The following is a 14,431-nucleotide window of genomic DNA, read 5'->3' as shown; positions in this document are numbered from 1 at the left end:
ACTCCCTAAGTACAGCTGAAGAGATTCCCAACTCCACCAACTTTAATGCAGGTGAAATGGGGGGACCTAGCTGTGGCAGATGGAGTTTCGGTTCGAAAATTACGGGAGACTGGACTTGAGAATAACAGGAGCTGAAGCTGAGATTAGCCAAACGACAAGGGTCTGAATTTTCTGGAGGCGAGAGTAACAGACACGGAGACCCATCCCCGTGTGTCAGGAAAAAACAAACTAGGATGCGACCGGAGAAGTAAATGTGAGTCTGGAGTTCCCCAGATGGTTCGGACCATGTCGCACCGGAAAGCTTGTGTTGTGCTATTCTCCATTTTGAGATATGTAACTGCCATTTTCCCCTGGATCAGAAGGACTGACACAGCGAAATTCCTTTCAAAATCGGGCTTGTTCATGAAGGGTGATCAGTTATCTCAAAGTCCAGGGAAAACGATTATGTTTAGCTTGGGGAGAGTGTAACTCCCTCGTAAAGGTTTCACTGCTAACGTTGTAGGATAGCCCATGTAATGGTCTTTCTTTAGAAACAGTGTTTGGGTTGTCAGAGATGAAGGGTGCTGATAAATGTGAGCCATCCAATCAGAAGAGAAGGGGGAGGAAGCTTTTTTTTTGTGCCTGACACCGGTGTGAGCCTTTGGCTTTGATCGTCGTGAGATGAACAGGGAACAACGGGTCGTAGATTCGAATAGGTGATGACAATGGGTCGATGGAGCAAGGTGCGGCAGACTACTCACAATCGACGAATATGACTTATGGAAGAGTTGAGCTCCAACGTGTGCATATTTGTCTGTTTAATTATAATTGGTCTTTTGTTTTGCTTTTATCTGATTTAGTAACCCTTTATTGAAGTTGATATTCATTTTTATACAGCATTGAATTATTTACAGTGTGCGGTCTGTAACTTCCTGGCAACGAGCTCTAAATGACACAGGATTCACAAAATCCAGAACTTGGGCGGGAGGGACATCTTAATCTCAACCGATTTGGCCGGAACAGAGTGTGCAATCCTCAGACGTACGCGGCTGGAGAACAGCAGTAATTTCGGTGCTGCGTTGGGTGCCTGCCATCGAGGACTAGCGACCAAGTTTTAGAGACGCCCGGGAAGAAAAGGGGTCCGTACGGGTTCTCTAATTAAGGCTGAATCATTTCAAATACCCTCTGCACCATCTAAAAAGTTACCACATGCTTCCGATAATCAGGCGACCCGAAGGTAACACAATATTTCGTGTGGTGAATCAGAGTTTTGTAGATTTGTAATAATGTCACGTGGCTCTTCAACTTTATGCCCGGAATAATGAAGACCAACACATCAAAAGCTTTCATAACCACCCAATTAACATATGAGGAAAGCTTAAGGGATCTGTGGGCTTCCAAAGCACGATCAAATCCCGCCCGTTTTTCCATATTGCCACTGAATTCTGCCATCTGTACTCTGTAATGCAGTTTGACTTTTCATTCCGTAGTACCTCACATTTTTCCGGATGGAACTCCATTTGCCAGTTCTCAGCCCAGCTCTGCAACGTGTCGGTGTCCCATTATAATCGTTAAATACGTTCTACACTATTCACAACGCCACCAACCTTCGTATTATTTATTGATTTAATATTTGTTTATTTTAAACATATAGAGGTAATAGCTCTTTAAGGCACAATGAGTCACGGTGCCCAGCGACCCCGATTTAACTCTGGCCTCGTCGCTCGGGAATCTATAATGACCAGTTAATCTACCCTATTTAAATTTGACAGGGGAAAGGAGACCCAGAGTGCTCACAGACTCATTCCAGAGGAAACTGGCATTGAACGAGGAATTCCAACGCCTCGAACTGGAGTAGCTAAGCCACGTGGTGTCCCAAACTGATACTTAGCAACCGAACTATACACTTCCTCTTCAAAGTCATTTACACAGATCACAAATAGCAGGGCTCCATAACAGATTTGTTGGAAATGCTCCATCCATAACCTGTAGGTGCCTCATGGGCAGAATAATTACAAATCCAGTCAGCCATGTTTCGATGAATCCCAGGCCTCGTGACATTCTGAATGGGTCTGTGACGGGGACTCTTGTCAGGCTCCTCAGACAATTACATATACCCAGCATCCACAGCTGACCTTGCTTTGTCACCTCCTCAAAGAAAATCAATTTGTATGTAAGGCACGACTTACCCGCAAAAAGCCATAGAATTGCCGTGATTTTCTCTCACCGAGCACTCAACAATCCAATCTCGAAGAATTTTCTCCAATAATTTAGGCTCCATTAATGCATGTGTCACTGTTTCAGAGTTTCCACTATCATTCCTATTGCCTATTGATCAAGTGTACGCTTAGATTCTACCCGCTCCAGATGAACTGGATTGACTCTATGGAACAACAAATCAGGAGTAAACCCTTGAATGAAGGTCGTCAGTTGTTCATCCCGAGCAGGTAATGTCTGAATAGAAATCCTTACATGTCTCAGGCTTCATTTCAAGCATCAATATTATCGTGAGAATGGTGGGCTGACGCCAGGGAAGCTTTTTAGTAACAAAGGGTAGCATGCTGGAGGAACTCAGCAGAACCTTTGAAAACAGTAATCAGTCGTTTTGGGTCTACACACTTCACTGGGACTCTGATTTTGTGTGTGTTGTTTTGTATTAAGAGCATCAGCAGATATTATCGTGTTTGATTCGTAACCCTGTTGATCACATTGTTTACATTCACCAAAGTATAAACAGTAAATAGGAAGCATGGAGGCAACTGAATGGTAACGACTTACAGGAATTATTTTTAACGTTTCATAGTTTCAAAATCCGATTCAATGGGTATTTCACCGCATTCTTTAGTTCCTCTCGGAATTTGCTCTGAGTCAGGGCGTAAATGCACGAATTGGTGCAGGAACTGAGAACCTGAAGCATTGCTGCTGTATATTCTGTGATGTAATGGGGATCAGTGACAGAATAAACAAAACTCTTTGAACTCCGTTCGTAGATATAAAATACCACCTGTGTAACCCACAACAATATGAAACTACCGGTTATGCTGAAGAGCAAAACGATGGATTTCCGTCGGTTCTCCATCTCCCTGTCCTTCTCATTCTCTCCATTTTTTTGTCCCCGGAGCCCCCTACGAGCTCGACTGGCCGCTAGAATCCTCCTGACAGTCAGAATATTGAATAGCAAAATCAGAAAGAATGGTACACAAGGGGTTAAAATGCGGTGAAACATCGTATACGCCGCCCATGAGAGAGATGTATAGTAGCTCGGTTTCGTAACACAGTACCAGGGAATACCATCAATTATTACAAAAGGCTCATATGTAAAGTACCAGGGGACACTCTCCAAACAGACCAGCACACTCACTGTCCCGATAACCACAGCCGCCGTTCTCTCGGTGCAATATTTTGCTTTCAGCTTCTGACAGCAAATTGCCACAAACCGATCGATTGTGAAGGCGACAGTCAGCCAGACGGAAATCGCAGTGCTCGCAAAAACCAGCCATTCATGGAGGCTGCACAAAGGAGTAATTGCCAGGAATGATCTGGGAAAATAACTCCAAGCTGTCCACCTCAGCAGCGGATCGAAGATAACGACCAGGAGATTGGCCGCGGCCATTCCCACCAGGTAGCGAGTGACACATTTGGAAAGACCGCACTTTCCCCGCGACAGGACAACAATCGCCACCAAGTTCGCTGGAAGGGAGACAGTGAACAGCAAGTTGAGAAAATACTGAGCAGAGGCGAATATTAATGACTGAAATGTGAAGTGACAGCACAAAGCTAAAACTGAGTAACGAACTCCTCAAAGTCATCAATGGATGGAACGTTCTCGAACCGCGCCTTTCGCGTCTCGTGCGTACGACGTGAATAAATCCATGGGCTGCTGGCGAGATTCTTCCATAAGACAATCATCAATTACCATGGCGCTCCCCGACCGCGACAGAACAGCCGAAGGACGGAATAAAAAACAGGAAATGCTGGAAACAGGAAATTCATCTGGACAAAACGGATCATGTGGAGAAAAACAGTGTCTCGCCTCAGAACTGTTCTCAGGGAGGCCTACGGCACGGGTAGTAACGTTTCCATTTCCATCTAAGCAGCTTGGGGCTCAATGTTTCCAGCATTTCTTGTGTTTATTTTCAATCCCAGCATTTGTCAACTGACTGACTTTACAACAGAACATTGATTGATTCCCACCAATACCGCGCAGTCTGACACAATCTCACAGACAGACATGACGCCTCCCACTCAATCCATTTGTAGGACGCTGAAACTCAACATCCAGCAGTAAATTCGGTGCCGTAGTCAGATATCTGTAACAGTGTTTGATGTCAATATAATAGAATACATTTCAGGCTGGTAATAACATTAACACGTTGGTTGTGTTAATCAACTCTGCAACGACTACATTGTGTTGTCCGCCAACTGCTTCACATTCAGTCACTGCGCACACATTTATCAAAAATACACAAGTTTCATGCTGCAACATGGAACTGCTCACATTTACTCAATTGTCACTACCAGTGTTGGTTTGATTGTTACACCTAATTCAGACAACCGCTGACATACAAATGCATGCAGTCAATTAGTAAACTCTCCACGTGCTGTAAAAACGCAATATTTGCAAAGGAAATGCAGCTGCTACAAAACCAAAAGCACAGAGACCCGAACATCACATTATTGATCACAAACCGCTGGAGAACGCGGCCTGATCCATTGAATCGCACAAGTGTTGGTGGATTCGCTGAATTGTTGTTTTTAGATCCAAATCCTGAAATCCACAGTCCAGGTTTCCACTTCATTCCCGAAACGCGGAATACTGGGACTGGGCAGATGGCAGTGGAAAACAGAGACAAAAACAATCACAATATGGAATTAAAGTACATTTACCACCAACAGCAGCTGGCATCACAGCTTACCGAGAATTCCAAAGGCTGAAATGAAGGGATAGTAAACATCTCGTATACGCCAGATGACCGGATAACCCATCTAACTGAGAATCCGTGACTACTGTTGCTCCTGAATTCACAGCTCTGGCGGACACTCTGAGCCGATTCATTCCAAACAGGCCTGCTTTATAGAGAGGATCGGTCTCCAGAGATACGGTTACACCCCTGACTAACTTTCTTAGTTACAATTACTTGAATAAACACTTTAATTCGGCACCATTGTCTCTGATGTAAATTCTGGGCTGATTGAACACAAAAACATCAAAAATTCTTGGGCATTACCTCAGCATTCTTTCATACGGTGGAAATGATGCAGGAGCTCTAATAACAAAGAATGAGCTTTGTCTCGGAACAACCTCATTTACAGCTTTCAATGTTTTTGTTGCCTAATTATGCAAACGGAATTCTTCGAAACCGACCGACCCTAACTCATGTACTTGCGGCTTACCATTCTGATCTGCCTTTCAGTCCCTCAGATCCCACGGATTTACAGGTAGGTACGGAAATATAACAAACAGAACTTTTGCAGATTTTGGAAATCCAAGGCTACACAAATTAAGAGCTGGCGGCTTTTTGCTGAGTTCCTCTCGTATGTTGTGTACGATGCTGCTGATGTAACAGACTTTTATAGGGATCTGAAATCCATCAAAGGAAAACTTAGCAGAATTGTTTCCATCTTCAAAGGAATGGTCAGACGGGTTACATAATAAAAAAAAGATTGTTCTCTAAATTTCGAGATGAAAAGATGCACAATAGCTGCAAGTGAAAGGGAGATACAATGTTAGTTTCGAGAGAGAGGGAGAGAGGTTGATGGGAAAACTGATAGAAAGATAGATAAGGAGGCAGGCAGACAGCCACGGGTAGATTCATACAGTGTAGGATTGTAACGTTCCTGCTGTATCTCCTACTCTCTGGTACACTGCGTGAATGTCCGGTTCATTCTGTACCTGTTTGTCTCTACTAGCGTGAACCAAGTAGCTGGTCAAGAATTAGGCATAATTGCAATTCTACTGCGATCCAGAGTACAACCACCTCCCCCAACTCTGCCCGATTTCTCGCAACTTAATGGACGTCCTTCAAACCAGAAGTCGTGTCCACCTGTCCTAGATTTCCCTACAATGGGAAACATTTTGCCATACCTAATCTGTTCAGGCCTGTTAACATTTGGAATTATTCTATGAGATATCCTCTCATTATCCTGAACTCCGGCAAATACAGACCCGGACCCGCCAGACCTTACTCATACGGTGCACTTTCATTCCTGGAATCAGTCTCTTGAACCTTCTCTGAACCCTCTCCAATGTGTGTATATGCTTTCTAAAATAAGGACTCCAAAACTGCACACAATACTCTAGTCTGGTCTCACCGTTGCCTTATAGAGTCTCTACATCAGATCCCTGCTCTTATATTCTATACCACTGGAAAAAGAATGCCAGCATTGCTTTCGCCTTCTTCACAATCGACTCAGTCCTGAGATTAACCTTTAGGGTATCTTGCACACGAACTCTCAAGTTCCTATTATCTCTGCATTGTGAATTCTCTCCCGATCTACATACCCCATTCACAGAAAAGTTGGAATATTTTCTAAAATGCAATAAAAACAACAATCTGAGATATGTTAATTCCCGTGAATCCTTATTTAACTGACAAAAGTACAAAGAATATATTTTCAATAGTTTTACTGAGCTACTTACAAATATTTTGTAAATATACACAAATTCAGAATATGATGGCTGCAACACACTCAACAAAAGTTGGGACAGGGGCATGTTTACCATTGTGTTAAATCACCTTTTCTTTTAATAACACTCTTTAATCGTTTTGGAACTGAGGATACTAATTGTAGTAGAATTGCAATTGGAAATTTTGTCCATTCTTGCTCAAAAGTCCGTCGTCTCCGTTGTCTGATTCTCCTCTTCATGATGCGCCATACATTTTCAATAAGAGAAAGATCTGGACTGGCAGCAGGCCAGTCAAGCACACGCACTCTGTGTCTACAAAGCCACGCTGTTGTAGCCTGTGCAGAATGTGGTCTGGCACTGCCCTGTTGAATTAAGCATGGACGTCCTGGGAAGAGACGTCGCCTTGATGGCAACATATGTCTCTCTCCAAAATCCTAATATACGCCTCAGAGTCAATGGTACCTTCACATACATGCAACTCGCCCATGCCGTGGGCACTGATGAACACCCATACCATCACGGTTCCACAGTCTTTCGGTCCATCTGAGATGAGCTCGGGCCCAGAGAACTCGCCGGCGTTTCTGCATCGAATTGATGCGTAATACAGTTTCAAGTTGCATTTCTGGATGCAGCGACGGACTGTGTTAAGCGACAATGGTTTTCCGAAGTACTCCCGAGCCCAGGTGGCTATAATTGTCACAGTGGCAACACGGCTTCTTAGGGAGTGCCGACTGAGGGCTCGAAGATCACGCGCATTCAACACTGGTTTCCGACCTTGCCCTTTACTCACTGAGATGTCTTTGAATCTTTTCACAATATTATGTACTGCAGATGTTGAAAGACCTAAATTCTCTGCAATCTTGCTTTGGAAAATGATCCTTTTGAACTGACTAACAATTCTCTCACGGATTTTGGCACAAAGGGGTGAGCCATGACCTATCCTGGTTTGCAAAGACTGAGCCTTTGATGGACGCTACTTTTATACCCAGTCATGATATCTCACCTGTTACCAATTAGCCTTCTTAATGTGGAGTCTTTCCAACCGCTGTTACTTGAATATTCTGTGCACTTTTCAATCTTATTTTAACTCTGTCGCAACTTTTGTTGAGCGTGTTGCAGCCATCAAATTCTAAATTTGTGTGTATTTACAAAATACAATTAAATTGGTCAGTAAAACTATAGAAAATATTTTCTTTGTACTTTTGTCAGTTAAATCAAGGTTCACGTGAATTAACATATCACATATTTTTGTTTTTATTGCATTTTGGAAAATATTCCAAATTTTCTGGAAATGGGGTATGTAAATAATAGTCTACCCGTTTATTTCCTCCACCAACGTGCCTGATCATAAACTTTCCAACAATGTATTGCATTTGCCATTTCCTTGCCCAGAGTGAACAGGAACAAAGATTTGCTTGTTTATTTCAGGAAGGGGTAACAGGCAGAACAACCAATATTATCTCGTCTTGAGGGTTAATTTGTGGAAAAGATAAGTAGCTTATGGTCCTGTACGGGAATATATCAGAGGATTTTCAACCCACAAACACTACCTCAGTTCCTCTTTGGGGGTATTCGTTGCCACCCTACCCCACACCCCTGCATCCTTTCAAGCCCTTACCAATAAACTATACATCAATCTCTACCTTGAATATATATAAACACCTGGCCTCTACAGCTTCCACAGATTCACCGCTTCCCGCTAACGAAATTCCTCCTTCTGACCCCTCTAAAAGGGCGTGCCTCTATTCTGACGCTCTGTCCTCTGTCTTTGACTGTCCCGTCATAAGAGATATCCTCTCCGCATCCATTCCTCCAAGGCCTTTCACCATTAGATAGGTCACAATGTCCACCTCTCAGTCTTGAGCATAAAGTCTCAGAGCATTAAACGCTCTTCACGTGACAATCCATTCAGTCCTGGAATCAGTTTCATGAACCTGTTCCGAACCCTCTCCAGTGGCAGGGAATCCTTTCTATGATAAGGGGCTCCGAACTGCTTACAATGCTCTAGGTGATGCCTCCCCAGTGATTTTATGTTCTAGTCCTCTTGGTTGGAAGCTAACATTGTATTTCCCTTCCTCATTGGAGACTCAGACTGCAAATTAACCTTTAGGAACGACTGGGCAAGGACGTCGAAGCGCCAGTTCACCTCAGTTACTTGTATTGCCTCTCGATTTAGAAAATAATCAGCCCTTTCATTTCTTCTGCCGAAGTGCGTGACCATACACCTCCGGACATTCTCCTAATTAGAGTCCATCTGTAGCCTCTCATTTTCGCAAAACTGCCTGCCTTTCACCTGTCTTCATATAGTTTGCAAAGTTTGCAACAAAGCCATAAATTCTATCATCCAAATCACTGACAGACAACGTAAAAAAATAATCGGTCCCATCACAGACGCCTGAGGAACACCACTTGTCACTGCTAAAGACGCTCCCTTTATGCCCACTCTTTGCCTCTTGCCACACATCCACTGCTTTATCCATGCTAGAATATTTTCTGTGATACCATGGGCTCGTAGTTTGTTAAGCAGTCTCATGTGGCACCATGTCAAAGGCCTTCTGAAAATCCAAGTAGAAAAAAATCAACGGATGCATCCTTGTTTATCTTGCTTTTTATTCCTTCAAAAAGTTTCAAGTTTGTCAGGCAAGATTTTTCCTTGTGGAAACTATATTCATTGCGCCTATTTTGTCATGTGGCTCAAAGTACCTTGAAATCTCATCCATAATAATCGATTCCAACAGCTTGCCAATCTTTGGGGTCACAGGCCTATTGTTTCTTTTCTCTGCTTCTCTCCCGTCTTGATGTGTTGACTAACATTTGCAATTTTCCCGTCTTCGGAAACCAATCCAGACTCTAGAGATTAGTGAAAGATCATTACTAATATCTGCATGACCTCCGCATCCATATCTTTCAGAAATTGGTGTGTAGACCTTCTCGTCCCGGTGACCTATCTACATTCAAACCATTCCGTTTCTAAAGAACCCTCTCTTTAGTTTTGACAACGTTACACCCTCCATGATCTTTGACACCTGCAAATTCCACCAGACTGTTCTTGTCTTCCACAGTGTAGATTCGAAATATTTATTCACTTCATCTACCATTGGGTTTTCCCCATTACCATCTCTGCAACTTCGTTTCTCAGTGATCCAATATCCGCTGCCGCCTCTCGTTAACACTTTATCTATAATTTCTATCTATGAGGTCTCAAAGGCAGCGAGGGTAAATTACAGCCACAATTACTTCACTAATTATCACTCGTTGAAACTGGATACCACAGGGAGAATCCACGCAGTCAGTGTGACATTGGGCAAGCCCCACATGATCAACTTCAACACCCATAGGACACTTTTCATGAAGGTGAGGTGACACCAGGGCACTGCGTCATTAGTGCTATCTTCAGTGGTTGGGATCAATAGCCCAGCACATGTCAAACAGAAGAGCACCCGCACACACACTGTCTTTAATAGTGAGATCTTTGATGACTATGCAATCCTATCCTGGACCTTTGGGCTCTATTGCAGGTGGGACATGTATATGTAGTAGTCGTGGTAGTGATAGCAACCATAGCTGCATTTCTTCTTGCTCTCTTCTGCTGTCTTCTGGTTGTTTTTTTCTATCTCCAGAATACAAACCCAATCCCTACACAGCTGTCGCAAGTGATACGGTCAGCAGCAGCATCCTCCAGGTCTTCAGGTCTGATCTTGCACTTCCTTAAAGCATTCTTCATCTGATCTTTATAGTGCTTCATCCGCCCTCCAGCTGAGCGTCGACTATGATGTCGCTGGCCGTATAACACTCTGCGGGCTAGCCGACACGGGGGCATCATTAGCACGTACTCCAGCGACTGCAGCTGACGCTGAATAATCATGGCCTCAAATACTTCTGCATTTTGTCTTTACAAGTATTTAAGTTTGAGGCACCCGCTCACGCCAGGTAATTCCCAGGATGCGCAGAAGGCAGCTTATATGGAAGCGCTCCATGGACCTGATTTGACAGTTGTAGGTTACCCAAGCTTCACAGATAAAAACGTGGGTGGTGACACAGACCGCCTCGTATACGGCGACCATTGTAGAGGGACGAAGGCTCGTGTTCTGAAAGACACTACGCCGAGGTCTTCCAAAGGCAGCTGATGCCTGTATATTGCAGCTCTGGATGTCATCGTCAATGCCCCTATCCTCAGAGTGAATGCACCCCAGATATTTGAAAGATGGCACTACCTACAGCTTTTTATCCCCAACAGTGAAGGCAGGTAGAGTGGGTGGGACACTGGTACTCCATTAGCAAACCACTTCTGTCTTGGTGGTATTCACACACACACACACACACACACACACACACACACACACACACACACACACACACACACACACACACACACACACACACACACACACACACGTGATTTGTTCTGACTAACAATATTCTGTTAATAGTAACAATATGTGATATTAGTTTTATTTTTCAGTACCAACTCAGTTGATAATTATCGTGCGGTTCTATATTACAGCTGCTTGTATGGAATATCTCCTGCTTTATAACATATAGGTGCTGCACGAGCTATTGATGCGAGAACAGCTGAATCTCAGGACACTGTCTGTCTGTGCAGGTATATTCATTCATTCCATCATGAAACACATCTTCTTCATTGCAAGACTTCTATCCAACGGTCCCGATAAATTTCACGCAATTGCCTTGTCCCACAGAGTTGGAGAAATAATTTTTAACCAGATTTCTCACTGTGTTGCTCTGGAGTTTCGACGAACTGTATACATTTTAATATGGCATTGTGTTCAACATATTTTTCTCTGTAATACGAGTGAATCTGCAGACGCTGGAAATAAATGAAAACACAAAATGCTGGCAGAACTCAATAGGCCAGACAGCATCTATGGGAGGAGGTAGGACTCCTGATGAAGGGTTTCGGCCTGAAACGTCGTCACTACCTCCTCCCATTGATGCCGTCTGGCCTGCTGAGTTCTGCCAGCATTTTGTGTTTTCATTTCCTCTGTAATTTTCGGTTTTGAAACTGTTAAATATATTTGTTCATTTACCGTACTAATTGGAGTCTCATTGGAACCCAGTTACGTCATCGGTTCAATGTTCTCTCCTGTATAAGAGGGACGTTTGTCAGATTGCTTCAACTATCCAGTGACAGCGATTCCATTGGTATTTACCGGGATTGCTGTTCCACCCGGGGAATAACATGACGTTCCACATGATCATTTATAGCTACGTCTTGAGAGCACAATAGAGTACCGATGTAATATATATGTATAAATTGCGTGGAGTGACTCTTAAAGACGGGTAACGGATGTTCTGATATGAATGAAAATCGCAATCTCAGCGTCCATCACAACTGCCAACTGTAGGAGTTATCTTAGAAATTTAATGTTGTGATTTCAGAGACAATTGATATTTTACATTCATTACTTGTTCGTGGAGATGATGGAGATTTTTTTTCAAATAATCGTTATCCCATTTTGCCGAGTTGTTCGGAGTGACAGGTTCTGAGATATTATCTGAACACTGTGCGCTTCCTGTTCGTTCTGCTGACTCTGCCGACGTCATTATTAGAATCATCAAATCGATCTTCATTTGGTGTTGCAGCTGGGTACCGATGTAATAGAGAACATCCTGTGTACTTGATGGCGTTGGTCACACCTCTGACATCCTGTTCAGAGTTCCGACTACGCTTGCGTGTTTTTTGTTTACTCATTACGATTTTGATCTGGCAGAAACAACCAGCATTTACATTTCGTATTCTGTAACGGTTCAGACCTGATTTTAAGTGGCACGCAACTTAAAACCGGGGGTAACTGTATCTGTCTGGAAGCGGGACAGTCGACCTCATCTTTGTTCGACATTTTTGACAGAACAAGTTCAAGGCTCATGTTAAAAGAACGAAATTAATAAATAAATGCATCTTTTTTTAATTGAGAAAATAGTTTAGAAATGTTCAGGAAAGAGTATTTGCTTTCTGAGATATCTAACCATACCAGCCTCATCAATAAAAAGAACAGATATCATTAAGGAATAAAGTTATGAAAGTTATATAAAATTATCTGATCGTTATATACGTTTAATCAGTTTGAGAATTAGGATTGGAATCCGAATCAGAATGGAAAACCGGTTAACTATCTCCGGCATATGACACGGACATTGTTTTCTTTTGCGGCAGCACTACTCGAATATGTTCAAATAGGGATCGATCAGAAACGATTACTCGTTTCTATTTCCACACATGCAGTCTTACCAGCAGATTCTGTGAATTTAAAAAAAAACAGACATTGAAACAAACCTATGCATGTTTTGTAGCATAGGATAATTTTTTTTCTATTTCCTTCCTCTCAGTTAACCTGCTGTCGATCGGAGTCCTGTTCCGTGGAAAATGCGGTCTCTCCAAATGCGTTACTCGCTACCTGGTGGCCATGGCGGTGGCAGATCTGCTGGTCCTGATATGGAGACAGATTCCCATTGTTTATTGACGAGAATTTCAATTCGTGGCCAGAATCCGCATATGTCATATACACGCCGTCCTTCTGTTCGCAGCCACAGATTGCTCCGTCTGGTTCACCGTCTCTTTCACCCTTGATCGCTTCGTCGCTATCTGTTGCCAGAAACTGAGCGCAACGTATTGCACCGCGCGAAGGGCGATTGTGGTTCTGAGCTGTTGTGAGCTGTCTGAAGAATATCTTCTGGTATTTTATGTTCACTGGTAATTATATACTCTGGAATTTCCCGTGGTTTTGTAACGCAAGGTACGGTATTTCGAATTCGTCTGCCTGTGGGTCGGTAGAACTCCTTCATTATATCCTTACCCCTGGAGTAGCATTTGCTCTGATCCTGCTAATCCGTCAGGCAGATTATAGTGGCGAGCAGGGCACGGAGGCGGCTCCGTGGTCAGAGTACTGCAGATACTCCAAAAGATTCCGAGATGGCGAGCAGAAGGAAATCCATCGTTTTATTGTTTGCCATTTCTGGTAATTTTATCTTGCTATGGGCACTGTTCATGTTCTCCTCTATCAACACTCGGCTCCGCTTTATGGGGTTGAGGCCAGCGTACTTTCCGGATTTTCTCCAAGAACTGGGATTCATGTTCCAGCTTTTCAGCTGCTGCACGAACACGTCTATTTACGCTGTAACCCAGACGAAGTTCAGGGAGCAGGTAAAGAATATGGTGAAATATCCCTTTGTCCAAATTGCAAACATCATTAAATGAGCAGAGGAATGATGAGAGCCCAACAATAAAAGCCGATTACGATGTATCCTCTCTTTCGACAACTGCTTCTGATGTCTCGTGTTAACGCTGTTCTCTTTCAGCTTTTACATGAAATACCTCGTTCAACGTCTTCTGCCAGAAATTATTGCTATTTAAATTCAGCTGCCGCTTGACAAGAATTTGTCATCATACCTTACTCTAACCTTCTTTCTCACTGTTTCGCAATGTTTCTCCTTTTAATTCCTTCTGCACTCCATCCCTTCGTGCTCATGCTCAGTCTCACGCCATTTTTGTTCTTCTCTTTCTATTTGTCATTCTGAATTCCATATGTTCAAGTGCAGTGCATTGTGTAGCAGAGAAGTTCAATATCAGCGAAAAAGTAAATAAATATGATTTGAGACAGTACTTCGAAGAAATAGGTCGAAGGTGATAACGTACCTGTGTAAGTCAGTCCTCGCCATGCTGACCATCTTGCCGATCCACCCCAATGCAGATTACCGGCATTAGGAACCTCTCTCTCAACGCCTGCATATTTATGTGTCACGTTGAAGTTTAAGTTTATTGTCAATTGACTTTACATAGATAAAATCACACCTAACACCTTTCCT

The sequence above is a fragment of the Hemitrygon akajei genome, unplaced genomic scaffold (genome assembly GCF_048418815.1).
Source record: "Hemitrygon akajei unplaced genomic scaffold, sHemAka1.3 Scf000085, whole genome shotgun sequence".
Taxonomy (NCBI): domain Eukaryota; kingdom Metazoa; phylum Chordata; class Chondrichthyes; order Myliobatiformes; family Dasyatidae; genus Hemitrygon; species Hemitrygon akajei.
This window is presented reverse-complemented; position numbering follows the sequence as displayed.